Source organism: Protopterus annectens, chromosome 1.part0 (assembly GCF_019279795.1).
Source record: "Protopterus annectens isolate FY-2018-M chromosome 1.part0, PAN1.0, whole genome shotgun sequence".
Lineage (NCBI taxonomy): Eukaryota > Metazoa > Chordata > Ceratodontiformes > Protopteridae > Protopterus > Protopterus annectens.
Window position 1 is genome coordinate 1,297,736,392 of NC_056725.1, and position 7,500 is coordinate 1,297,743,891.

The following is a 7,500-nucleotide window of genomic DNA, read 5'->3' on the forward strand; positions in this document are numbered from 1 at the left end:
TACTACACTACTTATTGTGGGTGATTTTTTTATACATTTATAAACTAAAACTGATGCTTTGGTTCTTACAAATTAATTGCTTCTAGTTTTAGTCATAAATTATTTCTGTAGAACTGTTATAGTAAACAGACTTACATCAGTTTTCCTGCTGTCTGCAGGCATGCTATGTTTGCAAAATAAGGGTTAAAATAAATGGTAAATGTAGACCTTAATGAAAATTAAAGAAATGTTAAAAAGGCCAGCAGTTTACCTTGATCTTATCTCAGGTTTCATTATATACTGCAAATATGATATAAGTACCTTAAATGGGGTGATTTATTTTTAGTCATAGTTTCTGGACCGCAATTTTGGCTCACAGATCTGCACCACTGAGAAAGTCTCTGGCACAAAGACAGGCAGACTTCTGTATCAGCACATAGCGCATCAAGTTATACTGAATAACTACTATTCAGTAATGGGCAACACGCTCCTCCTTTGGCTACAGTTCTTTGAATGTTCTCCCAGAGAGAGAGAGAGATGCTAAATGTAGAAGCTGTGTGCCACATGTGGAACAGTGACTTGAAGGCACATCACCAGCAGAGTCCAAATCAATCTAGGTCACACCTTATAAAGTTACCAAAGAAGAGTCCAGCTGTACTAAAGGTACAATACGAAGTGAGCAGGTACTGAGCAAAGGTACACATCTGGAGATTGGTCATCAGTGATAACAGACTTCACACATGAGCAATGGCTGTGTGTGTGCGTGTGTGTGTGTGCGTGTGCGTGTGCGTGTGCGCGTGTGTGTGTGTGTGTGTGTGTGTGTGTGTGTGTGTGTGTGTGTGTGTGTGTGTGTGTCTGTGTGTGCACATATGCACACAGTATGTATCCATCTGTCCATCAGTCTGTCTGTCTGCCCGTGTATGTCCGCATGTGTCTGAGTTTGACTTAATGGAGCAAAGTAAGGAATAACTTTTCAGTTCCTGCATTGTTCATCTGTTCCATCACATTCTTCCTCTCTTGCAGTGAGATGTCCAGACAAGCATTCACTTTCATTACTGTTCTCTCTCTCTCTTTTATCCTTGCTTCAAATGCACGTTCCTATACAATGCCTGGACTGCAATGCAATTTCTTATTGATCAGCAATGTAGCATTTCAAGAATACATACTGTTTTGATGAATGAAATATGTGTTCCAACTGTATGAATGAAATAGCTACATAAATTGGTTTCCTTTGTGCTAAGGTTTTATAATCAATGTCCAGATTAAGGCTCTTTTTCACAAATTTTGTGGTGAGGACATGCAAATGTAACAAATTCATAACATATTGACATGAATTTAAGTTACATTTCCTATACAGCCAAACATCTTCCTAAAAAGGATAATGATGCTGCTGTACAGCCTAGTACATACTTCCAAAAGGTTTGTGTAAGACCTATCACAAACTGCCATCCTGCAATGATTTATAGCACAAAATGCAATTAGTTAGTTTGTTCTGTAACATATTCTCTTTTCTTGGTATTCTAAGCAAATTTTAAAGGAAAAACTGTGGTTTCATGAGTCCTTATAAATTAGTAAATCCATGTTATGTTGCTCTAGTCTGATTATGACTGGAGGCAGGTACTCTTTGTTAGCAGTATTACACAATGCACAGGTGTTGCTGGATTTTTAGACTGCGACAATTTTAGAGACATGGCTATACGTAAAATGGTGTGTCCATGATGTTAGTTTAATGTAAGTGTTTTATGCACCTTTAATGCATTGATTCTGACTCATGATCTGTGTTACATTTCTGCTGTATAAGGAAGTCAGGTTTCACATTACTTTGTAATGCAGTAGAACTACTGTATATTTTTTCTTATTATAAAAATGAAGGCCTTGGATAAACCCTTTAGCCCAAATGTGTGGGCTTTATTGCCTCCATTGTACGCAAAGCTTTTTACATGGCCCACCTCATAAATAAGGGTATTTCATCCAGGAACAAGGAGGTCATAACATCCCTGTACTCCTCCCTTATCAGATCCTTGATCGAGTACAATGCCCCTTTGGCATGTACCCTGCCAAGCACATCCAGCAGCTGGAGAGACCACAGAGGTTCCTGACCAGGAAAATCCAGGGTCTCAAACACCTATCCTATACAGACAGGCTAAAAACCCTGTCCCTCTACTCAGTCTCATACAGACTGCTCAGAAGTGACCTGTGTCTGGCATACAAGGGCATCTCAGACCCAGCCTTGACAGAGTTGCTGCATATCCATAAGTCAAAATCCACTCAGGCAACCTGCACACAAGGCCTTGACATTAATAGAACTTGTTAGTAGGATAAATTTGTGTCCCAGAGACTCCCCCATCTGTGGAATAGACTCCCTCTCCATGTTAAGCAGAGTACTGCTCTACCCCTCTTTAAGAGGAACCTGGATTATTGGATGGGAAACTGAAAATACACCCCTGGGATCTCACCTGTGTCCCTGCTGGACAGGGAAACAGGTGCTGACTTTGTGGGAACATGGGCAAAATTCTTGGCCAGGCTTATAAGGGCCTCAGGGCCAATAGCCTAGTATCATTCTACGAATCTATGAATCTATAAGGCACTGAACATCCTCTCCAATGTGTAGCTCAATATAGTGTTTTATTGCTCTTTACTAGACTCCCGTAAAACACACTGCAGCCTCACATTGCCATTGGCAAGTCACAGTGTCCTTCCATAATTAGGCAACAAAGGGAAGTATGGCATGTCTGTTACTAGTTACAGTGTCACTGTCACATTTGTTACTTATGACAGTGATCCTCAATGAGTAAGTGTCAGTACTCAGCACAGCAAACAGTTATCATTTGTGAGTCAGAAATGCATTGATTTTTATTTTAGTATTATAATAACTTATTGGTAAATAGACAATGGAAAGGTTAGATGTTTACCTTATATTTAAAATAAACAAATGTGATGTATATGCTTTTATTTATTTATTTATTTATTTCAGCAGACCATTTTCAGCCATGACCGAAGGACAGTAGTGCATTACAAATAATACAAGTAACAGGTAGACATAGGTTAACTATAAGACAAAGGGGCAAATGTACAAATTATACAGACAAGAAGAATATGATTGAAATAATGGTAATTTACAAATGTGGAAATATATGCACGTAATAGTCAGCAGTATACAGTTAAGACAATAAAAAGCAAATGTATACATTATACAGACAATTAGAAAATGTGTGGAGCAATGACAATTTGCACGTGGAAATATTTGCAATTAATACAATTCCTTACTTAAAGAAGACATAAGTGCATAGTTACCTCTCATCTCGAAACTATGAACATTTGGTGGTAGTAAACAAGTGCTATTTTAATTTGTTTTTGAATACATCCAGAGTGTTTAGTTGCTTGGTTTCAGCTGGCACTTGGTTCCAGGTGGATGGCCCTAGCGTACTAAATGCTCTTTCTACTGTGTTGATTTTGATAGTTTTATAAGCAATAGTCCTTTCTCTTGACTGTTTCTCAGTGTGTAGTCATTCTGTAGTGTGGTCTTGGAGGCACAGTGGCACATTTGGAGCAGTTTATAGATTTGTGAGCAAAGGAGGAATGCTACTCTTTCAGTAACTGGAAGCCAATCATTTATTTTGTGTAAAAGTTGGCAGTGGTGTGTCTGTGATTGGGCTAGTAGTACAAATTGGCAGATTTTGTTAATAGTGGTTCACTGTTTCTTAGAATTTGCACAACAGCAGAGAGCTAGCAGAGGTCGTACATATTAAGCTTTTGGGTTAGTGCATGCTTGGCTATAGCCAATCATACTGTAGGGGTAAGGATCTGTGATACCTTATAGTACAATTTCAGCTGGCAAAAGGTCTTATTAATAACATTAACTGTATATTTTGCTAGCAAATGAGGGTGCTGTAGACTTACTCCTAGATATCTTTGTTCAGTGACTAGTGGATATTGGTTATTAAAGGAAGAATCACTCAAGAAAAACTGATTTTCGTCTTTCTGTACCAGGATATAAGCATCGATGTCACCTGGCGTGTAAGCATCGATGTCACCTGGCATGTAATCTCCTTAGAATTAACATGATCTGTGTAACAGAAGGATAACTTGAACTGAAGTGTTTAGCATTACCATTATTTTGATGGTAACCTTTTAAATTCACTTCCATCTTGTCTTACCTGGGATACTCTTACGGACTGTATCCTCAAGTACTAATGGATGTTTCAGGCCAGCTCATCAGCCCTTCTCTCACAGATGTATCTGCACTCCTAACTACCCTCCCCCATTCAGCACTACTGGTAATTAGGTGCCCACTCAGAGACTTGGTGCATATGTTATGGCTTAGGAAATTGGCTTAAAGGAAGTAGAATCCCTAACTGTCACTTAGAATTTCAAAAGGGTATAACAACTACATACAGAAGTGCAGAAGAAAAATAAGACCATCTACTTACATTAAAATCAAATACTACATAAATAAATAGACAAATAAGTAAATAAAATTCATTATGACATAATTTTCCCACTTGCTAACCTCCATGCCATGCTTACAACACATATGTACTAAATGAGTTGCCATAATAAAGATCTGTGCAGACAGATCTACCGCATACATAGACAAGCCTCTTTGAACCAAACACATAGATAATGTAAAACGGAATATCCTCACTCTTTTCCATGAAGCAAACTCAGCCTTTCCACAGCAAGTAGCTTGATCAAAGTGCACCAGTTTGCATTGCAAAAGTCTATTTCTCAGCATGACAGTATGCAATGCTATAGGTACATTAAGTATCCCACTTGAAATTGGACTGCAATGGAGTGGCTACAGCTTGCAGAATTAGCATTCAGCAGCATTCAAAAACTCTTAATGAGCTGTATACAAAAGGTACTTTATGAAGACCTGCTCTGACAAAGCACAAGCAGTGCATACTTAAAGCATGATTTCACAGCAGCTTGGGAACTAGTAGCTTGTTATTGTAAAGGCTGCATTACTACAACATGGTATCACATCGAGGGGATGGGTTACACACACACTCACATATACTTCACATTAGCAGAGCCATGGACGTTGGACGAGCTGCGTATATTTGTAATGAAAAAAGGAGAAAATGGTATTAATGCAGTTCGGATCTGAATGGCAACACTAATTAATCTGAATATGTGCATGCCAATTCAAAGATACTATACCTGGCTAATGAAATCTTGTACCACTGCTTTTTGACCAGTCTTATAACCCAGTCCCTAATAAGAAAAGATGCTCTTCCAATCTGTGCATGGTCCACTTGGAATGAGTCAGCAATGCAGTCACCTCCCCGGCTTCCACACCCTCTTCTTACTACTGTTATATCTAGCTCTCACATGTCACTCATGTATAATTCATGCCTCCTACCCCTTCACGTATATTTTCTTGTATTCTTCCTAATTAAACCTTAATCATTAAATTGAACCCTACCTTACAATGTGGTTTGCTAACATAGGCTAGTAGTGTATACCTGTTTACGTGACAAAATTTGCAGCCAGAATTTCTTACTGCTAGCATTACTGTCCACAATTTGCTTATACTCTAACAAATGTTACTTCACATAGTCCAACGTTCCTTTCTTGAAATTTTGTACTAGTAATGTTGCTGAACCATTCACATTTGTGTGTTTTTAACACCTGGGGTGAGCCTGAATTCAGTCAGCATGGATCAGTGCACCACCCACATAACAATTTTAAATAAATAGATTAACAAATAAATAAATAATTTAGGCAGTTTTGAGCTAGCTTAAACACATGCCTTATAGTAATCCCAAACCTTCAACCATGGTTACTGTCTGCTCATCTGGTTTAATCATTCCACAGAACTCGTATTCATAAACTTCATTCAATCATAAGCCTATTAATGACCATTGTTGTTGTTGTGTCTTTCGGCTTTTCCCGGTTAGGGGTCGCCACAGCGGAACTCCGTTCCTCTAATGATTGGCAGTAGATTTTTACGTGCCAAGTTGCTAGCTCTGACGCACAACCTTCAACGAAGGTACGCCCATTCACGCATGTCTCCACACAGAAGATGTTCTAGCTGAGAATCTAACAGGACAACGTCATACTGTGAAGTGACAACACTACCGCAGCACCACCCAGCTGTAGTCTATTAATGACCATTGTGTGACCTTAAAATCTACAACAGAATCCAGCAGACCAGTTTAAAAACAATAACTGTATTACATATTTGCATATAATTAAGCTGTGACAGAATGGCGTGGCACTTTTGATGTAGTGCTATTGGACACAGGCCGACTAGTGACTACACCAGTAAAGAAATACAAATAAATAAATTCATTTGGTGCAAAATTCATGAAGCACATTTATAACAGCTCTGTTGTTTAATCTATCTATGAATAAATTACTGCAAGATAAAAAAAAAAAAGTGTGTATGCATGTTTTACACTGCAACAGCGGCATTGAGAGATGAAACCCAGTTGACTCAAGTTTGAGTATTGGCTCAGATGCACACTCAGGCACACCTCTACAGTGTCTGGGAACATGCAAGGAGTGTTGTCTGTGGTGGTGGGGGGGCTTTGTCTGACCCATATACAAAGCTGCGGATGACACATCCAAGCCTTTTTCACACCATGCCATTGGACATCATGAGCATGCAAGGGGTTGGGGTTAGGAGCAGAACAACATGTTGTAGCAGCAATACAATGCGGCTTTAGGATCCTCAGTCTCATCTCCAGCTCTGAGCAGGTCAGAATTAGCTCAGGGTTGGGAAACACAGACCTGGTGGATGAGGAGCCCTACATACAACTAAGGGTCAGCTATGGGGAGTTAAAAATAACAGCATGTCTTGCAGGCACCCAGTTTAAAAAGTATAAATGTATTATCCTCTCATGTACAGTTAATGTGCACATAAACAAGATAAAGGGGGCATTTTAGTATAGTTATTGATCTGGTATAAACTTCTCATTGCCATCTGTAACAAGATTGTATTCTGTTTGTGAGCAAAGAACTTGCTAATAAAAAACAGAGTGTGTCTCAGATACTCCACAGCCTATTAAGACATGAGGTGAGGAATAGAACTATTTTACTTTAGGAAGACCATTAAATATATCTATTAAAAATGGGAAAAAAATACAGCTCACAGATAGCCCATTATGTAAGCATAATAACGTCACCCAGGGTGGGTGGTGCTGGGGCATGTCTGATCTTCCGAAGTCAGTGAACTTCCCTTTCTGTAGAATCAATGTTCAAAATGCTTTCAGGTAGTTCACTGATACAAATGCCCACACACACACACACACACACACACACACACACACACACACACACACACACACACACACACACACACACGCGCGCATGCTCATGTACATACACACACATGCATACACATATACATACAGATATGCACACGCACACATGCACACAAGCACATATATACACACACACACACACACACACACACACACACTCATGCATACTCTCACACACACACACACACACACACACACACACACACACACACACACACACACACACACACACACACACACACACATGCAC

At 39.3% G+C, this 7,500-nt stretch overlaps 1 protein-coding gene across 1 annotated transcript in view; it reads left to right on the forward strand.

The window, feature by feature from the left end:
• The window catches only part of PVALB (parvalbumin), a 117,110-nt gene that overhangs the window by 1,070 nt on the left and 108,540 nt on the right, over window positions 1–7,500 (forward strand). The window lies entirely within an intron of this gene.